This window comes from Adiantum capillus-veneris, chromosome 7 (genome assembly GCF_014529385.1).
Source record: "Adiantum capillus-veneris isolate H3 chromosome 7, ASM1452938v2, whole genome shotgun sequence".
Lineage (NCBI taxonomy): Eukaryota > Viridiplantae > Streptophyta > Polypodiopsida > Polypodiales > Pteridaceae > Adiantum > Adiantum capillus-veneris.
Genome location: NC_140937.1, coordinates 142,310,069 through 142,333,922, shown reverse-complemented (window position 1 = coordinate 142,333,922; position 23,854 = coordinate 142,310,069). Strand labels below are relative to the sequence as shown.

The window sequence follows — 23,854 nt, the reverse complement described above, 5'->3', positions numbered from 1 at the left end:
TCGAAACAAAAAATGGAATAACACTTTGAAAGCATAGAGAAAATAGAAGAATGAAATGCTTTTGGCTATCTCACTCACAACCCTCTTTACTTCTCAAGAATAGATCTAGCAAGTCCTCAACTTCTAGACTCTACCAAGCACTAAACATCGTGTCTAGTTGCTTCACTGCTAAAGTGTAAATGGAATGGAGAGACAAATTTTAAAAAAGAACACTCTAAATACGCACTAAGTCACTCTAAATTTTAAAAAAGAACACTCTAAATACGCACTAAGTCACTCACCATCTAACGATCATATCCCAATGTTAGCATGTCGCCGTGACGGACATCTATAGCATAGCGATCTGGCACTAACATAATGTCAATACTCAGGAAAGTGACTCGGATGGGGCACGGAGGCTCTTTGAGATCGTTAATCTCAAGAGTGAACCTTAACAAGTAAACACACTAACTCAACAATCAAACCAACACTCAATGATCAAGGAAATTTGCCTATATCCTTTTTCACAGCTCTAGGTCATCACGCCATTTCGGCACTCAAATAGACTCGAAATGCAACAAAGTTAGGAGGAGGTCTAGGACACCTAGGGACACAATCCTACCAAGTTTGGGTGCAATCCAACAAGGTACCAAAATCACGATCCATCATGAAAAAGGTCCTGAAAACTGTAATAGAACTATCCAGAAAGGTCGCCCTATGGTCTAAGAGCACAACACTCTCATATGGTCAAAACGACTATAAATAGTGATTTGAGTACTCAAATCTGCAATTAAGGCTCACAGATGTGTAGTCGCAAACCACAAAAAAACTGACAATACTTACACTTAAATGATAGAGCAAAGAAAAGGAACACAATGTAAGTTTCAAAACTGAAAACGGATTACCCAATCGTTAGAAAAGTTGATCTTAAGTTGGAGCAGCTTCGTAGCTTGAGCGTACGTACAACAGAGCTATTTCTCTTCTCTAAAGATAAGCCTCCTTTCACATTAAGGTTATTGACATTTATACCTAGGGCATTGTAAATGGCCAGTGGCCGGTTCACATGGACCTTTACAATTGTCATGACAGAATTACAACTCAGAAAATTGACCTTCTACTCTAGAATCAGGATTTACACAAAGTATCACTACACTAGCTCGGCAAAATAATAGACTACAAATGTGGTGTCCGGCTATGTGTCCGGCCAGGTGGACACCCGCCGTTCGGTCAATCCTCAAACATCATCAAACTCATGTTCATACTGCTCTGAAATACATTCACACGCTTCTTGCAACCTTGATATTTGCTTAATAGTTGAGCATGACTTTCTCTTCTTATTGACACGACTATTATGCCACTTGTGTGCATCATCAAGAACATCAGAAAACCAATCTAGATTTGCTATGCCTAGGACCACACGTATGAACTTTGGGCCACCACATGGCACAACACCGTACCAAACGTGAGACCCAAGGGCTTCCTATACGCCAAGCCCAATTCCAATACCTACTCCACATGTAGTCTCTGGAGAGCCTTCACCCACGGTGCCTGCTCACTTAGGTGACTTGGCAACATTTGCTCAAGCTATCGGTCGATCTATTGCTGAAAATATGCGTAACACGCCTGATAGAGAGCCTAGAAGTAAGGTAGTACAAATAGCCAAGCTCACACAAAAATTTAGTGGAGACGAGGATGTGAGAAAGCATATCGAAGTGTTTGAACAAATATGTGATTCTCTAGAAGAACACAATGACCTGCATAAGAGTAATGCTTTAAGCCTAACCTTAAGTGGAAAGGCTGGGGATTGGTATAGAATCCTAAGGGTGGAAGAAAAAACGATTTACCCTACTCTTAGGAGACTATTCTTGAAAGAATACATACGAGAGGGAGTGCTTTGGGGTGTAGCCTCTCAGCTCTAGAAAGCCCAACGAGAGGAAGGAGAGTCGGTGAGAGACTTTATTAGTTGCTTAAAGCATTTAAATTCTCGTTGTAATCCAAATGAGCGCTTCAATAATAATCAATTGCTTGATAGATTCATTAGGGGATTATGACATGAGGATATCTACAATGGCCTATTCATTAGAGGTATCACCACTTGCGAAGCAATCACCACCAATGCGATCTAATTGGAGGATAATTTAATGATTCAAGGAGAAAGAGTGTCTGTTGAGCCTAAATCTATTAGCTCGCAAGCATTGCGGCATCAACCAATGACCCTAAAGCCTATTGCTAAGGAGCCAAATATATCTGAGATGACTTTAGTAGATCTCACCAAGGCCATTCAAGAGAGTCTTAGAGACAATCATGCTCCGCAAAACAATCATATGTATCCAAGAAGGGAGCAACAATGGTGCTCAGTATGCTATGGACCCCATAGTACCAGTGAATGCCCTACTTTTAGAGTAAAATTCAATGGGAACTGCAATGCATGTAGGAGGTATGGTCATCAAGCTAAGGATTGCATAGTATTTAAGCGCACGATGGCCAATAGACCAACCTTAGCATGGACAGACACACCTCAAGTGCCTGCATTGATGCCGGCCCCACCTCTTGAACAAACGTCACAACACATGGTCCCTAGGGCCCAAAATGTTGTTCAAACAACACCCTTATCACCTCCACTGCTAGGACCACAACCACCACATCCGAGAATCACTTCTATGAATCAAGTGGATTGTGAGTCATCTATTGCTTGTTTGGAAGGCTGTGAGGAAGATATAGACCCCAATATTTCCTATGGGACTTATGTGCTTGAAGAAAGTCCAAAATACTATATGGAGGACTATTGGGGACAAGTCAAACCTGTCTATCAAGTAGCTGCTCTTGCTGCAAGAGGCCAAAATATCAATTACATTGTTAAGAGACCACCTCTTCAATGCTATGAGTGTGGAGGTCCACATCGTGTGGCCGAGTGTCCTATTAGGCTACAAAAGAACGCCACACTAATGCAAATCAATCAAGCAAGCACGTCTATAATGCCAATAATCATGTGTAATTGATGTGGCATAGATCATTTGATTGCCCCATGTTCGAATAATCCAAATGTGCCAAAGATCACGCCATTAAAGTTGATTGAGGTTACGAAGGAGCCATCACAAAATACACTTGTGGTACCAGTAAATGTACTCACACGATCGATACTCCAAAAACAAAATTATATTCTTGAAGAAAGAGACAGGGCATCAATTGCCTAATCTCAAAAAAAGAAGAAAACACGAAGGAAGAGATCGCAAAAAGCAGCAAAGTCAGACCCCATTTCAAAGACCAACATAGGGACTGGTGATGACCCAGTATATATGAACGACACTGAAGAGGATTCTCATCCAGGCAAACCATTTCTTCAATAGGGTCAGGTAATCCCTCTGTAAACATTTTTTCCAACAAGAAGTGTACTGCCCACTTTCCCATGACTTTAAGTCACTTTCTTCTTGGATGACAATAGGTATGGCTAGGGGTCTTTGGACTTTTTGAGGTTGTTGTTGCGTAGGGAATACTGTGTCTGTAATCTGGATCTGCCTAGGTGCTGACTCTAGATCCCTTTGGGTATCTTCTACCAAACTCCTTAATTGCTTGACCCGCTCGATCTCCTCTATAGGGTTTGGATAAGTTCCTATCTTTTTCTTGGATCCTGGCCATTGTGGCTCATGACGATCTTCCTTGTTGGTTTCTTGCTTAGTGGGAGCTTTCCTCAATGGGGAACTGAAGGTCGGGCTACCACAATTTGCACAGATGGATGGAGCTGGGGAGATGCCAATAGAGGAGGAACACTTAGATCCACAACCCAACCTAGATGAGAACCTTGTGGTAGAAATACATGTTAACAAGTTGGGACAATACTTTGAAGGTGATGAATCCAATGTGACCATACCAATCACTACTAAGGGATTAACTATGAAGGGAATCCTTGATGGTGGCGCTGGGGTTAGCATTATGACTAAAAATTTCTAGGAAACTATGGGAAGACCTCACCTTGCGACCACAACCATAGTAGGGAAGATGGCCAATGGGTCTATTGTTAAACCTATTGGGATGCTATAAGATCTCAAGATCAAGATCTTTGGATATAAAATAAGAGTTACCTTCATTGTTATGGATTTCTCCAAGCACACTATGGCATCTGAGATGATTTTAGGATGTCCTTTCATGAGGGAAGCAAAAATGGTGCATGATTGGTCTAAAAACCATGTCTACTTGCAGTTCCAAGATTCTATTATTCGAGTAGATTTTGTAATTGGTCGAGCACATCCTCTTGGAAACAGGTTTATAATTGATCATAGATCCGACGCCACAGTTCACTCGACCCCATTGCAGTATTGTTACATGTGTAAAGAGGACACTGATGTTGGGGAATATTCTCCTTATATGGATGTACTACCTGGGATGATTGAGTCGCACAATGTGGATTGGGTCCACCTAGCAGCAACCATAGACACTTGGGGAAATAGGGGGACGACCTGAGTAACACCTGATGAGGATGAAATGCCCGTACCCTTAAATATGCTAGAAGCAATGCATATAGCTTCTGACAAGACTCATCCTCATATAACAAAGAAAACATACAAGTGGGTCCCTAAATCTTCTTTAGCGACCATAGCTAGTGCTAAAAAACAGAAGCCTTGTAAGAAACGTCCCACTCGCTCCAAGAAATGTAAGGAAACGTGGTGGTGGATTCTTAAATGACTATTGGAAGCCCAAGGCTACTATCAAGGAAATGATCAAATCTGGGTGCCAAAATGTAGATTATGTTCTTACTTGTCACGTGACCCATGTGCGCCCAATCCTATAGCTCCAAAACAAATTGACGATCGTGGAAAAAAAAAATCATAGAATGTTACACACCTGCTCCAGAGCTAGTTTGGGTACCGAAGAAAGAACAATTTGTTCCACCTAGCTCAGGAAGGGGGGAGTCCCATGAAGCTTCTAGCTCCTCATGTAATGCATTCATAGAGGTAACAACTTCTCCACAACCTCCACCTACAATAGTGGACCTTCATAAAGCTACAAAGGAATCCACACCTCCCAGTGTTCAAGAATCACCTGATGAACCACTTCAAGTTCGATCCTGGGAGAGTATCTTACCACCCTTGCAACTCAATGAGGCACCTAAGGTAATAGAAAACTACTGGCAAAAATCCTCGCCTATTACCAAAGGGTGACGAGCACATTTCAAACAGTATGACCTACCCAAGGAAGGGGGGAAGTCTTCATTCACGTCAGCCTATTGAATTATTTCCCTCTTACCCTTCTTTCTTTGACCTCTCAATCACCAATCTTAGGGAATGTATATATAAAGCTTTATACTCACAAAAAAGAAAAAAAGTAAAGAGCAAGAGCAATTAGCAAACGAGTATGCACATAAAAGTCAAAACATTGACCAGACCTACACATTCACATTCGGTACACTGAAACAGAAATCTATGTCATCAAACATCTTTGATCCTCATCATTCAAGTGATGGAGGGTAGGTAAGATTAGTACGATAGGAGTGTTTTTGTTTTAGAGTTTAGTGATTAGCAAAGTTCTTTCTTCCCATTGATGTGCCTCCTCGAGGTATTCTTTGTGTTTCCTTGTGTGTACAAGAACGTGTTGCTGTGGTTAGGATTTGGACCTTCATGGAATCTTTCTCTCGTTCACTCTTCAAACCAAGCGCGATCATCAATACAAACATGTGTTTTTTGTCCATTAGCATTGTCCCTTATCTTTTTTGCATCTATGTTTGTCTGCTTTAATTGTGATTGGTAGCATAATATTCAACGCATTTGCTTAGTACCAAACATTAAATTCAATGTGATTTTTTGTGATAATCACTTGTCTAGGTTTAAAAATCAAGCAGTCCAACTAAGCTAGTTTGACGAAGCTAGGCATTACAGATCTTCTCTTAATACCATGGGGAATGCCTTCCTGATAATCAATGGTTACTTAGGTTCTTAATCCGATTTAGGCAGCATTGTGTGCAATGTACTAGGGTTTTCTAGTGGGCTTAGTCCCTATTGACCTTTAGCTTAAGTATTATAAAGGGAGTTTACTAATGTGATGAGCCTGGGGAGGGTAACAGTGTTATATGACCCCCCCAAACTTACAAAATTAAAAGGCTGAAAACGTACAAACAAAAAAAATCAAAGTGCCACAATGTAAAATCTTAAGCTGGAAGAGAAATCTCAGCTTGATTTGGTACTTCACTCACATGTATCGCCTATGGTACTAAAGCCCTAGAGGTTCCCAATGTGGGCGCTTTTCCTTGAAAAGCAAAAACCCCAAGGCATACAAAATAAGCACACACATCAAAATTGAAACAATGTGAAAAGACTTTGGGGGATCAAAGAAAAGGAAATAAGTCAGGTGATGATTTCATGAGCAATTCCTTTTATCGTAGCTTAACTACAAGGTCTTCTAGGTATAGCCTCTAGTCAGCCCTCAGACATGAAATACTTGGCTCTCGCAATTAAACAACTTAATTGACTAGAGAAAATTGAGAAGCTTGCCCATGGTATTAATAGTCGATGTTTAGTGCCTTTCGGCCGTTAAATTAGCGAACCCAGACTTGTTTAGTTTTTGACCTTCACAAATGTTTATACGTTTGATTATGTTACAATTTAATGTTTATTGCTGACAAATGGTTTAAAATTCTGTTACCAATCAATTTGTTTGACTACAACTGCATATGCTTTTTCATTCTATATGAGAATGCAATTACTGTGCCAATGTTGTTTGATTTTGCAGTGACTGAAGAAAGCTAAGGACATTCATCTCATTTTCTTTTCCACCTCGATGAACGCGCTTCAACTCAATAGCTTCCGAGGACGGAATCTACATCAGGAAGGGGGGCATGTTAACCCTCACGCACATTCTTATCACCTACAATAGACGCCGTATTATTTATTTGGTAGAGTCAGGTACCGGGCTTGTCGATCCAGTAGGAATGAATAAGAGTGATCACCGATGAGAGGTGCACTCTAAAACTGGAACGTATAATGTTTGGGTAAGATTGGCTAAGTGTGGACGCTCAAGTGTGAATGGGGCGAGCTCATATAAAAGTCAATCTAAACCTAAAATACCTTATTCTCTCATTTGTTGCAATTGAAGAGTGCTCTTGCTCCATCTCCGTCTTCTTCATCTCCTTGTGTCTGTGTGTATGCGTGAGAGAGAGAGAGAGAGAGAGAGAGAGAGAGAGAGAGAGAGAGAGAGAGAGAGAGAGAGAGAGAGAGAGAGAGAGAGAGAGCATTGTGACGATGGCACGGTGGCGGCGAAGCGGTTGAGTGCGGCACGGCAGTAGCTCCTTCTTCTTCGTGGCGAGGAATCCTCCACGAAGGCGAGCGTAGGGCGGTGAGTGACACACCCTTGTTCTCTTGATCTTGCTAGATTATTCTAGTTGTGTGCTTGGAGCCATTTGTGGCTCGCACACAGTGTATCGGCAAGTCCCTTGCATTGACACGTGTGACAGACACGCACACACACACACACACACACACACACAGAGAGAGAGAGAGAGAGAGAGAGAGAGATTAATATTTATATTCTCCTCCTCCTCCGCCTCCTTCTCTCTAATTAATTGGATAGTTCTCTAGGTTGCTTGCAATTGTTCAATATTAATACTTCTACTCACCTCCTCCTCCTCCTTCTCTTTGTTTAATTGGATAGTTCTCCAGGTTGCTTGCAGCTGTTTAATTCTCTCTCATTCTCTCTCTCTCTGCCCCAAAAAAAACTTTAAATACTAAATTCCTTCATATTTTGTAGGTTTTCTTACTTTCTAATTTAAAATCTATAGGTAACGTTGTCTTGAGCTTTGCTCCCAAGTCATGAAGTCTCCAATGTTTATGGTGTTTGCCATACAATAGAAGTTGCTTCTAAGAAACATGCTAGAGAGAGAGAGAGAGAGAGAGAGAGAGAGAGAGAGAGAGAGAGAGAGAGAGAGAGAGAGAGATTCTGATTGGCTAAGAAAAGCTCCATGATGAAGGAGAATTTAACCTTAAATAGCTTCTCCAAGGACCCTATAGGTACCACATTTGAGAGATGCAGTTGGCCATGGAAGTGCAAAAGATGTATTATTCCATTGCCACCCAATGAGCCATCTTGTGAGGAGCCTTTATAAGAAGAGGTGAAAAGAAGCATAGCTCATGTTTTTTCATTGGATGATTTATACATCGAAGTCAACATTCTCGAGTCCATGGGATTGGTCCCTAACTTGATGTAAGAAGAGACGAAGAATTGTTTACAGACATCGAATCATGTTGCTGGGTCACTACCCTTCATAGGATCATTTTCATACCCATCCCACATTCACGCAAACCAACAGTTCAAGAAACTATTAATGTGAGTCATCATGCAAGGTCTAGATGAGGTAGAATCTCCCTCTTCACCATTATCATTAGATGTTGGATCAATGTCACCTTCAACAAATAATGCGTAAGGCACTATGGCACCTTCCTCTACCTACTAAAAATCCCAAAGATTTTGTAAACATTGATATTGTGTATCCCAGTGCTAGAAAAAGGGCTAGGTTTCATGCAATCTCACCTAAAAATGTATTTGAGTGTACGCTTACTATAATAATATGTAGGTTTTTTAAGTTTTTTGGGAAAAATATTGTGTATTTGAGTGCTAAAAAAGAGCCTAGGTTTAGTACAATCCCACTTGCAAAATACAACCTTCAAATATAGTAAATTTTCCTCTAAAGTTTCTCATATGTAGGTTTTCCAAGTTTTTGGGAGAAAGTATTGTGTATCTGAGTGCTCGAAAAAACCTATGTTTATTGTAATCTAGCCTACATATTTTGAGATTTACCTCTTATTTCTAGATTTGAAGGCATGAACTCCTACAAAGTTTAGACAAATAGTGTAAAAACCATCAAATACAATAAATTTGCCTCTAAAATTTCTCATAGGTAGGTTTTTTGAATTTTTGAAAAGAACATTGTGTACTTAGAGTGCTCGAAGAAAATATAAGCTTAATGTAAATATAGTAAATTTGCCTCCTTGAAAAGTGACCCCAAAGAGTAAGAACCCCTAAGAACGGAGGTGCCAAGGGCCACATAAGTGCACTCCAAGTTCAAAAAAAATTGTGTACTTAGAGTGCTCGAAGAGAATATAAGCTTAATGTAAATATAGTAAATTTGCCTCCTTGAAAAGTGACCCCAGATTCTGATGTCCATGATGCATGCATGTCAGTTGTTGCAGATTCATATGTGTGTTATTTTGAAAGTAGTGCTACAAAGCTAGATTCCAAGTTTGCGTTGAAGTAAACCGGCAAAATTTTACTAGTGTACATACGAACCATTTCTTAAATTTTGAATTTTTTTGGCCATTGGCTCTGCAAAGCAAAGTTGAGCCACCCTTCAATTAGAGAAAAGTAAAGTCTGAAAAGTACAGTCAAGACACTTTTTTTACACACACATACACACACACACACACAAACATAAGAACACACCACATACACACAACATGGATGCAAACGTACGCACGAGATTGGAACCGAGTCTTCAAGCGCTGAGGTTGTCGAGCTGCAGTTATTTCATGGAGTTCCAAACATGCACGTTTGTGCAAGGTGCAATGGATAACATGCGAAAGGCATCTCCTTGCTTGGAAAATTTAAACTCCATTATATATGTATAGATTTACTTTAAGGTTATTTTGATAATGAGATTTTTTTGGCACTCTCTTTTAGATCTCTCTCTCTCTCTCTCTCTCTCTCTCTCTCACACACACACACACACACATGTCCTTCCATTTTGGGGCTATTCCAGACCAGTTTTTTATTAAAATTGGGGTTTAATGTACCAGTTTGCCTTGAAGTAAACCGCCAAAAATTTTCTAGTGTACATACAAAACGATTTCTTAAATTTTGAAAATTTTTGGCCATTGGCTCTCCAAAAGCAAAGTTGAGCCACCCTTCAATTAGAGAAAAGTAAAGTCTGAAAAAAATACAGTCAAGGCCTTTTTTAACACACACACACACACACACACACACACACACACACACACACACACACACACACAAAACACATGAACACACCACATACAAACAACATAGATGTAAATGTACGCACAAACAACTGTTGCAGGTCGAGATTGGATTGGGACCTTCAAGTGCCAAGGTCATCAAGCTGTAGTTTTTTCATGGAGCTCCAAACGTGGATGCTTGTGCAAGCTGTAGTCAGATAACATGTGGAAGGTTTCTCCTTTCTTGGAAAATTTACACTCCATTATATATGTATAGAGTTACTTTAAAATTATTTTGATCAAGAAAAAAAATTTGGCAGTCTCTTTGAGACCTCTCTCTCTCTCTCTCTCTCTCTCTCTCTCTCTCTCTCTCTCGCTCGCATGCATGCGCACACACACATACACATGCCCTTCCATTTTGGGGCTATTTGAGAGCAGTGTTCATGTAGACACTCAATAATGACTTGAAAGATGTGGCCCTTGCAAGATGCAATGGAAGCAAGAAAGTAATTTTTTGGAAGGCTCCATAATAATTCAATAGCCTTTGTGTCTATACTATCTACACTACTTTATTATTCTATACTACTCTATTATGGAGAAGGAAATTCCGGGCATCCATGTGGCTCAAGAAAAAATTGTTGGTGGACGGGACGCGGGCAGCCTTTGAAGGTGTAGGGAATAGCCCTACAGTGGCCACTCCTTGAAATAATGGGCGACCCCATGGCTGTGAGGTCCCTGCCCCTTTTTGAGAGGAGCGGAGTACCTTTGATAGGTTTCCAATCCTAAAAAAGAAAAACCTACGGACATTGCCTTAGCTACTACGTAGCCACGGGCATGAATCGTTAGTGAAGGATTGGTCCTATCTCGCTGTGGCGGAGCGTGGCTGTTAGGAAATAAGACGTAGCTAAATAGATAATTGAGTAGATTACTTAATGGAGAGAGACAGATTTACATACACGAGATTATAGAGTAGAGAGAGAGAGAGAGAGAGAGAGAGAGAGAGAGAGAGAGAGAGAGTACACACGATATACGTGGTTCACCCAATGTGGGCTACGTCCACGGGAAAGCAGCCACTCAATGGCTTTAGTACTTCAAAACAAGAAGTAGTTTACAAAGGGATTATACCCTTAATGGAGCTCCCGCCTTGCTTCACTCTCACCACCTCACACTCACCTTGTTGCATCAACTTCACACTCTGAAATGTGTGTAGAAATGGCCTCCTTTTATAGGCCAAAAGGGCTGCCCTCTCTTATGAGAGGCAGCCATGTGTAGCCGCCCTTGTGTAGATAAGTCCAAATCGGACCCTCCAATCCGCCCATGTGTGGCCGCCCTTGAGAAGACAAGTCCGCTTTTGAATTTGGCCACCGGCCACCGGCCATTGACTACCGGCGACCGGCCAATCAACAGTTGTTTTCCGACCACTTTCTGACCGCTGTCTGGTCATAATATTCTGGCAAAAAGGAATATTCCGGCGAGGGATAAAAAAAAGTCTCGAGGGCTTCCGCCCCCGAGGCCCCTAAAGTTGCCCCTGATTTTTTTGGCCGTGAAAATTTTGGTTTTTTGGCGAGTGATTTTCCTTCATGCATGATGGCTTCTCCTCATAATGGGGGCCTTACAAATGTGTGCTTTTACCACAGAAAATTACAAGGGTAAATCAGGCTCCATACTTAACAGTGACCACCATAACCCTATCTAAAAACTATCTATAATCAATTATACCTAAAAGTATAAATCTTAGAGTGACCAACCTGTGCGCTTTTTTCCCCATGTTTCAGAAGCACAGCCGCCAAGGTTTGTCTCTTTTAAGATTTATGACTTAAAAAAAAACAATTTCTAGCGTTGGAAAGTTACCCGACTCATCGGGTCCACCCGTCCATAGAATGATACCGTCGGGGTAACATTCTCCCACTTTCCACACCACACTCACCCTTCTTTTGTTATCTAATTACTATCACACTGTTTAAATATACATGTTCCTTTACTTTATTTATGATACTGGTTCATTAAAACAGCCCTTCAAACAGTATTACAAACAATAGTCAAACAAGAAGTCGTCCAATTTTAAACCAACAACCCTTGCCTTAGGTTCATTTAAGAATCTCTACTGGTGCTATTATGTCCGATCGTATATACATTATTTATAAAAATCCTTGTCCTCATGAGCATCCCATACCTCTCGACAAGTACTCGTTGTGCTAATCTGGACGTACTCCCCCCACAACAACAATGGTGCCAATCTGGGCGTCATTCTCACGCCACGACAAAACAAAACTGCAGTATCCAACTGGGCTAATCTGGGTGTACTCCCACCACAGCATCAGCGTTGCCATCCTCGGCGTCATCTCACGCCTCGGAAACTGCCACATAATGCCAGCGCTAATAAGTAGAGAGACTTGAGAGAAACCATACGGAAGGTTTTGGACAAACATTCTTTCCTATAGCAACCAGTTTAACCAGACATTCTTTCCTACTTGTCAAACATATGCCGAATTTCTTGAAATTTAGTCCCTTGGTTTCGGTCCGTGTTTTCTTTTCATAAGGTAAATAATATAATCCTATGGTCTCGCATATGCAATGATGCATAACTTGAAACTGCAATACTAACCTGTACCATAGCTCCGATTGATCCGAGTTTCTTGGGGTTAAACCCCTTGGTTTCGGTTCGTGTTTTCTTTTCATAAGGTAAATAATATATTCCTATGGTCTCGCATATGCAATGATGCATAACTTGAAACTGCAATACTAACCTGTACCATAGCTCCGATTGATCCGAGTTTCTTGGGGTTAAGCCCCTTGGTTTCGGTCCGTGTTTTCTTTTCATAAGGTAAATAATATATTCCTATGGTTTCGCATATGCAATGATGCATAACTTGAAACTGCAATACTAACCTGTACCATAGCTCCGATTGATCCGATTGGTGGAGACATAACATGTTCTGCAGGAGTTCCACCGTTACTTGTACCAGCTTCATGATCATTAGCGCCTTGGGTTCGAGCACGCTTTGGAGCAATTTTTTTGTACTACACTTATGTTATACACTTAGAACTTTAAATTGGTCAATTTCCTTAGTAATCTCCTTGTTTTCAAAGAGTCTGTAATTTGAACCCTCGCCAACTCGGATTCACACTTAGTGTTGTTGTTCTATATCTAATTTCTATACATCAAATATTTGTTAATCTTAATTAATCAAAAATTAAAAGTGTAAACTACGAGTGAAAGTTTAGGACTGCATTACTTTTATGCATGACATTTCTAATCCAATTCTAACTTCCATTTCTATACTTCAACTAAATCAATTTTTAGTATTATTCAAAATTCTACTTAATCTAATTGACAATAAAATTTTTGAATGAGAATTTCATTATGTATAATAAGAATATAATGAGTTCTCTTATGTATTAACTTTCAATTAACTATGCATGAGTTAATAGTGAAGATGTACTAACTAGAGAGAGTAGTTATACTTACAGAGATTAGAGTAAGAGAAAACATACACACACATCTTTTCTAAAGTTAATTGAATCTTACTAATCATTAGAAAGATTAGAGTAAAAGAGAACACACACACATCCTTTTCTAAAGGTAATTGACTCTTACTAATCTATTAGAGAGATTAGAGTAAGAGAAAACATACACACACATAATTCTTAAAGTTAATTGAATCCTACTAATCTATTAAAGAGATTACAGTAAGAGATAGCACACACACACATATCCTTCTTAAAACTAATTGATTCTTACTAATCTATTAGAGAGATTCCAGTAAGAGATAGCACACACACACACATATCCTTCTTTAAGCTAATTGAATCTTACTAATATATTAGAGAGATTAGAGTAAGAGATAGCACACATACACACATATCTTTCTTAAAACTAATTGAATCTTACTAATCCATTAGAGAGATTACAGTAAGAGATAGCACACACACACACATAGCTAATTGAATCTTACTAATCTATTAGAGAGATTAGAGTAAGAGATAGCACACATACATCATTCCTAAAGTTAATTGAATGCTGAATTAATAAGCACCTTATTAGTCCACTAGAGTTTTGCTCTCTCAGTGGTTTGTGGATGCCTTCTCTCTAAGAGAAGTGGCAGCACTTCGTGAGCGCTATAGAGGCAATCTCTATATCTAAAGTGTGAGCATGGATGCTCTATTTATAGCAGAAAAGAAAACGTCCATTTTTTTTTTCTCTTGGTAGGTATGCATACAATTCCTCTACTCATAGAAGTATTGGAATGACATCTTTTAATGCTCTTTATGGTCAAGAATGTTTATCACCTCTTAACTTTTTTGACCCCACTATAAGGGAAGAAGCCTCAAAGAAAATGCTTGAATAAATGGAAGCTCAAACCAAAGCTGTTTAAAGGGATATTCAAGCGGCTCAAGATCGACAAAAGAAGTACACCGACTTAAAAAGATCTGATCGGATTTTCAAAGAAGGTGACAAAGTTTTCTTATGAGTAAAGCCCAAAAAGAGCAATCTGTCTCTCGGAAGGTATAAGAAGCTTAGCTACCGATATTGTGGACCTTACGAAATAATCAAGGTTGTAAGTGATCAAGCTTATAGACTAAAACTCCCTTCTCATCTCAAAGTGCATGATGTATTTCATGTAAGTCTGTTAAAACCTTATGTATATAACCCTGACCATGTCCTTGATGATGAGCAAATCATTTTACCTGCTCAAGATGTTCTACAACTCCAACTTGATACTATCTTAGAAACTCGGGAGAGAAAGCTTAGGAATAGATCCATCAAAGAGCATCTTATCCTATGGAAGGATTTTCTTATAGAAGATGCTACTTGGGAAGATGAGACAACCCTTCTTAAGGATTACCTTTCACTGTTCTTGAGATGAGGGCATCTCAAATTCTAAGTTGGGGAGATTGTAAGGTCTCTACTTTCAAATTTCACGCAAGTTTTATTACGCATTTGAATTTTTTTTAACCATCACTCATTATTTAAGATATTCGAGTTCAAATTATGAATCGTAAGCTGAGAAAACCTAGAATTTAAAATTTACGCTACAAAATTTTGACATGTTTAGCTATATGAATCACTAATTAACTTATTGTAAAACTTAGTTACTGATTGTAGAATTTTCTTTTACTACTGTAAATTAATATAAGACTGTGTCTTATCTTTTGATGATAATGACAAAGTGGTCAAGCTGATGGGTACCACAAGGGTACCAAAAACGCGGGTATGATTTTTTTTAAATTATTATTTTTAAATAAAAATAAAAATAATAAATTTTTTTGAGAAAAAAAATTTGTACGTTTTCTTTTCTGCTATAAATAGAGCATCCATGCTCACACTTTATACATAGAGATTGCTTCTATAACGCTCATGAAGTGCTTCCACTTCTCTTAAAGAGAAGGCGTCCACAAACCACTAAGAGAGCAAAAACTCTAGTGGACTAATAAGGTGCGTATTAATTAAGCATTCAATTAACTTTAGGAATAATGTATGTGTGCTATCACTTACTCTAATCGCTGTAATAGATTAGTAAGATTCAATTAGTTTTAAGAAGGATATGTGTGTATGTGTGCTATCTTTTACTCTAATCTCTCTTATAGATTAGTAAGATTCAATTAGCTTAAAGAAGGATATGTGTGTGCGTGTGTGTGTGTGTGCTATCTCTTACTGTAATCTCTCTAATAGATTAGTAAGATTCAATTAGTTTTAAGAAGGATATGTGTGTGTGTGTGTGTGCTATCTCTTACTGTAATCTCTTTAATAGATTAATAGGATTCAATTAACTTTAGGAATTATGTGTGTGTATGTTTTCTCTTACTCTAATCTCTCTAATAGATTAGTAAGAGTCAATTAGCTTTAGAAAAGGGTGTGTGTGTGGTCTCTTTTACTCTTATCTTTCTAATGGATTAGTAAGATTCAATTAACTTTAGAAAAGATGTGTGTGTATGTTTTCTTTTACTCTAATCTCTCTAAGTATACTTACTCTCTCTAGTTAGTACATCTTCACTATTAACTTATGCATAGTTAATTGAAAGTTAATACATAAGAGAACTCATCATATTCTTATTATACACGATGAAATTCTCATTCAACAATTTTATTGTCAATTAGATCAAGTAGAATTTTGAATAATACTAAAAATTGATTTAGTTGAAGTATAGAAATGGAAGTTAGAATTGGATTAGAAATGTCATGCATAAAAGTAATGCAGTCCTAAACTTTCACTTGTAGTTTACACACTTAATTTTTGATTAATTAAGATTAACAAATATTTGATGTATAGAAATTAGATATAGAACAACAACACTAAGTGTGAATCCGAGTTGGCGAGGGTTCAAATTACAAACTCTCTTTGGAAACAAGGAGATTACTAGGGAAATTGACCAATTTAAAATTCTAAGTGTATAACATAAGTGTAGTACAAAAAAATGGCTCCAAAGCGTGCTCAAACCCAAGGCGCTAATGATACAAAAGAATACACAGGGATGACAAATGAAGGCACATGGAGTCACCTGGACTCACATAGGAGGGGACAAAGTGGGACACACTGTCACATGAAAAGGAGAGGCTAGTCTTGACTAATCTTAATGAGGGGGGGCTGTGTGGCCTTATCTTTTGATGATAATGACAAAGTGGTCAAGCTGATGGGTACCACAAGGGTACCAAAAATGTGGGTATGATTTTTTTTTAAAATTATTTTATTTATTTCCTTAATGATAATTTACTTTACATTTTTAAGTTAAACTTTACAGTCTTATATTAACTTTACAGTAGTAAAAGAAAATTCTACAATCAGTAACTAAATCTTACAATAAGTTAATTAGTGATTCATATAGTTAAACATGTCAAAATTTTGTAGCATAAATTTTAAATTCTAGGTTTTCTCAGCCTACGATTCATAATTTGAACTCGAATATTTTAAATAATGAGTGATGGTTAAAAAAAATTCAAATGCGTAATAGAACTTGTGTGAAATTCGAAAGTAGAGACCTTACAATGGCGACCGGCGGAGGCCGGGAGCCATGGTGGGAGCGCATTATTTCAGGAATGGGCATTGCAAGGCCATTCCCGGCCTTCATAGTCGGGGGGAGGGGGGCCAGACCCAGAGGTACTGCACTACAGGGGCGGGAATGCGAGTAGTTTAGGTGACACAGGTAGGATTACCACGGCTGAGATGGCAGCACCTCATAGCATTCCACAGGCTGATTTGGTAGCAGTTAATTGGAGAGAGTAGAAGCTGCATTCCGGCTGCTGATGTGCTTGAAATCTGATGGTGCATGCAATGATAATGGTGAGGAATGGGCTACGGATGAACGGCCAAGATCCTCAGCCCCTCGACCCCCGACTGTGAAGGAAGCTAAACACCTAGCATTGGACATGTGTTCTTATAGAGCACGACAATACAAGCTGCTATAGATTTTGGATATGTTTTAAGTAGCTCACATTGATGTGGTTACAAACACGGTGACAGGAGGCTGATGATGATCACTAGTAGACGACTAACAAGCTCCTTACTTCTAACACTCCTTGTCTATTTGATTCCTTGGACATGACAAGAAGCAATGCCCAAAAGCTGTAAGAACTCCAATCAAGTGGCATACCGCATCAGCAGATGACTTTTTGAAGAAAATACTCCTCCTCCTTAGTCAAAGGGGAATGAAGTCCATTGCTTTTGCATGCTCTCCAGTCTTCTATAATTGTTATTGACCATGAGTTAGAGCAAAACACACACCAAGTGCAGTTGCACCAAACTTGCCTATTGAAGCAGGTGGTCGTGCATTGCTTATTATCTACCATTAAGTGGACCCTGTGATAACTTACTCTCTCTCTCTCTCTCTCTACCCTTGGCCTCATAGCCACAAGAAGCTTTAGAAATTTTCTCATGCAGTAAAACGGAGTCTTTTTCAATGATTTTCATACAATGCATAACATCATGAACTTCTGCTCGAGAGCAACCGCATACCTAGCTAGGTACGATTGGGGGCAGGGGACCACCGGGCCGGCGGTCCCCTGCCACCGATTGTACTTGGTGCCTCCCTCACAGAAGTTCATGATGTTGAGGTAAGCTACAATGTGGGGATTATTGTGAGAATTTGTCCAAAACTTCTTGTGAGCCATGCTAGTGAAGGAGAATCTGAAGCGCATGCGTGCACGGAGAGTAGTGACAGAATAGTAGTAGGTGGGGCTCTCTGCAGCAGCAGCTCCTTACTCTATATCGTGTTTATAGATGATGTAATGACTGGTGAGAGCAAAGTTAGAAGTGCACAATGGCCATTTAATTAACCAATAACCTCCCACTTAACATTTCTTTAAGCAAGCTATATACATATATACATGGCATGTAGAGTTTTGATCTTTACCCAATGCCCATAAGCATTTTGACATGTGTAAAATTCTTGGAGGGTATACCTTTGGCCATTAGATGAGTAGAATTATCGTTCGATGGTCTTGTCTTCAAGAACCTCACGAATGAAGTGATATCTCATAGCGATGTGCTTCGTCTTTGCATGAAACACTGGATTCCGTGTTAATCGGATAGCACTTTGACTATTGCAATGCAAAACTTGAACTTTTGCATTTATGGCCAAGCCACTCTCTAGACAAATAAGCCAAATAGCTTCTTTGCTAGTATTTGACACGGCAGCTTCTATGGTAGATTGAGAGGTAAAATATTGCAAAAAAGCTTGCCATGAAACCTCATCGCTAGTGAATGTAAAGAAATAAACTAACATAGACCTTTTGTTGTCCACATTCTTTGCATAATGTGCACACCTCCTCCAATGATTCTCATAAGTTTGCTAACAACTCCCACTACAAAAGCAACGTTTGCATGAGTTCCAATCATGGTGTACATTGAGGAATCCACAATAGATGCATCATAAGGAATCGTGGCTATCTCAACCCTTTCTTCATTAGATTTGGGGCAATTCTCTTGTGGTGAAGTTTCACACATGGAGACAATGGAGTTGGAAACAGCTCCCCTCATCCATATTGAAACACTTTAGTACATGACAAAATGTACTCTTTCTGTGACAAGTAAAGAACCTTCGTCGACTTGTCCTACATAATGAGCATGCCAAGAATGTGGTTTGCCTCACCTAAATTTTGCATGTCAAAGTACTCATGTAACTTCAACTTGAATGCATCTGTGGAGTGTCCTTCTCTAACCATATCATCCACATATAATATTGAAAGAGTACTTTCTGTAGCTTTCTTCAAGTAGAGGCAATGATCAATCTTGGTCCGCCTATATCCTTGAGACTTTATGAGAGAAACTTATGAGACCTTTCTTGTGGTGCATGCTTCAAACCATAAAGGCTTCTCTTAAGCTTACACACCAACTTCTCTTTGATGTTCTCAACAAAACCCTGTGGTTGCTGCATGTAAGTGTCCTCATGAAGATCACCATGTAAGAATGTTGTCTTGAGGATTAATTAGACTTTAACATCCATTTATGTCATCCTTTGGCAACTAACAAGAAGTGTCCGCAAGGTGGTCATGGCCATCCGTAAATTGCATTGTGATGTGTGTGAATTTGGAGAGTTTTCTCGGGTGAAAACTTGTCCAAATCACAGGAGGATTGTCCCATTGCATGCGGGAGCTCCTTGGACACGTTGACCTAGAGGGGTTTTGGCACGGTTATGCTGCCAAAGTCAGGTCGAAAACCTACGATTTCACTGCCTTGACAAGTTTGGACGACTTGGTGAGAGTTTGATCTAAGTGCTTGGATTGTATATATTCAATTGAATAAAGAAATACCAAAAGGGGTGCCAGTCTTTGGGGCCTACAGGGTGTCGGTCTTCGTGTGCGTAGTGACGATCTAGTCGTTGGACGTATCTATGCTCTCTTTACTTCTCAATCTTGTGTGCAAATTTAATTGGTTATTGAATTAGTACCGCCCTCTACTGTGTAGTGGTTGGTTATATGGTTCCATCGATGGGATAACCACTTTTATTCACAAAGTGCAGTGTGGATTGTTGTGAGTGAAAGAAACACATAGGCTATCATCATGGCAAAGAAGAGAGACCAAGTACCTGAAGAGGGATCTTCCTCACATGGCACATAGAAAGTTCCTTCAACTCTTTCAAGAAGAGGATAGTTTTTTCAGAGCTCAACTACGTAGCTGCATGAAAATGTTTCAGCAGTTGACCAAGAATCCAAGGATGCAAGAGTTCTTACAGGCTCCTACATAGGAATTTCAGGCAACGACACATGGTTTTGAGGCTCCGACACAGGGCATGACTGAGCTGTTGCAGAAAAATGAGATTTCCCATCATGCACAGAGGTCTGTGATGCTCGAGGGAAAGACCATGTGATTGAGCAGCCAACGGTGTCCATTGATCCCCCAAGAAATTAGCTTTACCTGGATAAAAACCGTTTGTGAATGGTCAAGGGAGTAATGAACGTGCCGCTATGCATCAGACCATTTCGTTACCTACTTCATATGTGGTTTATTGTTTCAAGCTATGGGTGGACCTTCCACATGTTATATTCCAGGGAATGTGTTTGGGACAATGCAACCAGGCAAGATTAACCCTATGTATGTAAACATGGGTGTCCAATGACGTTTTTAGGGTTCCTATTGTCAATTTTGAATGCATTTAGCACAGTTTGGTATGGCTGTTTTTTTGCAGCCATATGCCCCATGCCCAAAATGCAGATATGATAGGTAAAACATGTGATGCAAGTGCTGGAATGGAAAATCATGGAGCACCACTTTTACAGGCACCTGTTTAAGACAATTTGAGTTAGCCTAAGGATTACAAGGAAGGTGTCCAGGGAGTGAAGTTTGAAACTTTCAGGGGAACTGAGGATCAACTGAAGGATTTGACCTTTATACAACATTTTGATATAGCTTATGTTGGAGGAAACTTCACAAAGTCTTTGAAAATATGCAAGACTTCCTCTTTCTTGAAAGGGAATGTGCTTCAATGGTGGAATTCATTGTTGAATCAAGGTCAAGCCCCTACAACGTTGGTCCAATTCAAATAGCTTTTTGCACATGCATAACTTACAAACACTTTTGAAGTGGATGTGTTGATAGAATGGCACGAGTTGAATGCTAGAAAATGTGCGAATCTTGAAGAGTTCAATAAACAGTTTTGGGCCACACTGTTACGAGTAACCTCCTATACGTTTATGCCAGTCATAACAGGTTAAGAAGCACTGTTGTGAATTTCTCAAGGTAATTAGGGACTACTACACAAAGACTATTGTCATGAATATGACAAATTTGATTGAGAATGCAAGAGTGGCCAGTAATATGTCAAAAGGAACCTTCAATGGATTTAATAGCAACAAGAGACGGTCTTAGGGCAAACAGTTTTCAGGAAATAGGTCTTAGGGCAATAATGTGGCAAAGACTTCTATGACTCCCACAAAGAAACCCTCATTAGGAAAATTTTGAACTCATTTTTGGGCCTTTTAAGAGTGCCACATCATCAAAGTTGTACAAAAGAAAGCAACCCGGTAGACCCCTCTAAATATTGCTTAGAACCCCATGATATGACCTATCATTGGAAAGTTCTTGAAAAATGGATTCTAAAGAGCTAAGGTCCAAAAAGTTTGGATGACTTCTATGAAAGTTATGCCATTTTTTTTTCAATCAGCCAAGTTTTGCTACCGTTACGGTAATCTAAAATCACCTTTTTCTAGATCTACATGAAGGCAATGTCCGATACATGCATGCTATATATCAATAGATAGCATTTGAAGAGTAGATTCTAAATATCCAACCTCCAACAAGTTTGGATCTTATTTGCAAAAAATTTACCGATCCCCACTTTTTGAAAGCTATGCCACATCAACAATTCTTACAAGGCCCATTTTTGAGTCCAAACTTTTCCTAATGCCACTGATGAAACTGACACGTCCAAGAAGGAGTCTAAACCTTATTTTGAGCGAGGACAAGGACAAAAAAGGTATTTTTTTGGCAAATCTTTTGAAGAAAGGAAAGCTGAGAAGACTCATGCTAAGCAAAAGAAAGTTGTCAATCGTCATTGTTGTGAACTTGTATTTTCACTTGTTGATTGGGTACTTTTGCACTTTGAAAAGTCTAGGTTAAGGAAAAGAAAAGTCAAGGAACATTTGTTTCCAAAGCTCAGTGTATGATACTATGGTCCTTTTCAATTTTGGAAAAGATCAACGATGTAGCTTACATGTTGAAGCTACCAGAAGACTAGAAAATACATAATGCTTTTCATGTCATCTTTTTTAAGGCCCTTTGTTGGTGATGCGCCAGAGAATATGCTTGATGAGGAACATCCCGAAGTTGAAAAATTAGATGAGATTCTTGTTCCTGAACAAATATTGGCACATAAGAAAAGGAAGGTTAGAGGAAAGGTTGCAAGATGCTACTTGATGAAGGTCAAGAACTTTGCATCATTGGATGTCAAATGGATGGAAGAGTCTGAACTTGTTGATTTACCTCAGTTGCTACAACTTTATAGAGAGAGTATTAGAGAACATGACAATAGTTGAGGAGCGGATTTGCTTGAAGCCGGTCCCCCCTCCAAAAGGCGTTTGTATTATAGATTCTCCCATCAAGAGAGACTTGGTACAATACATTCTTTGTGTTCCTTGTGACCTTGGTGATGCTATGAAGATGGAAAGCTTCATGCATCACGAGCATAACATAAACTTTGCAAAAAGCACTAACTATCCGAATCCTTAGTCCCGAGGCCTCAAACACCTTCAAAGGTGGAGAGAGCTAGCGGGGAATGAGGGTAGGGAAGAGGAAGAAGAATCATTCATAGGAGAAAGAAATAGTTCCTCACTTATCATCACTCTTCTTGCTTAGCATAGCATAATAGCATAGTAATGAAGATGAAGAATATGGCAAGCTTAAGCATTGGAGCTCTTGCACTTTGCCTCCACACAATGAGAGAATGTGTGTGTGTGTGTGTGTGTGCGTGTGTGTGGAAGAGTATACCCTCCTCTCATGCTTGGTCCATCTCTCTCTCTCTCTCTCTCATATTATTTAATTATTTTATTTGAACATGTGTCCTCTTTTTCCTCTTTGAGAGAATTATTTATTTTTATGCATCTAAATTCTCATTGGACCCCTTTAAAACCTATCCAGTAGGATTCAAGCACATCATGAGGGCCACATGTGGAGGATCATTTGAACATGTGTCTTAAATATGCTTCTTAAGTCTTTTGGTTTGAATTGAATACTTCAAGAACTTAGTCAATCAAGCATGGAAACTGTTGATGCCTCTTGAGATTTTATCTTTGAATTAAACACTTCAAGAACCTTAGTCATTTTAAGCATAAAAATCACCTCAAGCTTTGGGCAAGGTTCCCACAAACATTTTAAGAACTTTAGTTAGCAGCCGACAAGCACCTCTTGCTTGGGTAGGGTTCCCACCTCAAGGTCAACCCTAGCTTGCCTAAGGTCAAAGGACTTTTTAACACTAACTTTTGGAGGTCTTTAATGAAGCTAACCTTAAGGTCTTTAAGCTCCATTAGATGCACGTTGCTCTTTGATAGACTACCTTCTTTTGGACTGCTATTGAGATGTAACCATCTCTCCTCTTGGTCCCTTGCTGAGGTAAATCTAGAAGCACTTATTGCACATTGCTCTTTGATAGACCGTCTCCTTTTGGACCCCCATTGAGATGCAACCATTTCTCCTTTTGGTCCCCTATTGAGATAGGTTTAGAAGCACATATCTATATCCTAACTCTTGTTCCCCTTTTATCTTCCCATATTAAATGATCAATTTCATATGAGAAAATCATTTGGTAAAGTTAGATATTATAGTTTATGATAGAACCCACCATGACTTGATGTAGCTCTATGGAGCAATGTGAGAGCATGGTTCATGATGCTCAAAGGATTAGTTAAGCAAATGTATAAAGGACTTACATTGGGATGTATAAGACCCCTATCCAACAAATCACCTAGTTGGCGCTCTAGCTCCTCTTCGTTAGCATTGTTCAAACGATAT

General features: G+C 39.3%; 1 pseudogene; it reads left to right on the top strand.

Annotated features, from left to right (window-relative positions):
* Positions 1–20,369: 20,369 nt before the first annotated feature.
* Positions 20,370–22,383, top strand: LOC147454722 (uncharacterized; annotated as a pseudogene).
* The last annotated feature ends 1,471 nt before the right edge of the window (positions 22,384–23,854 follow it).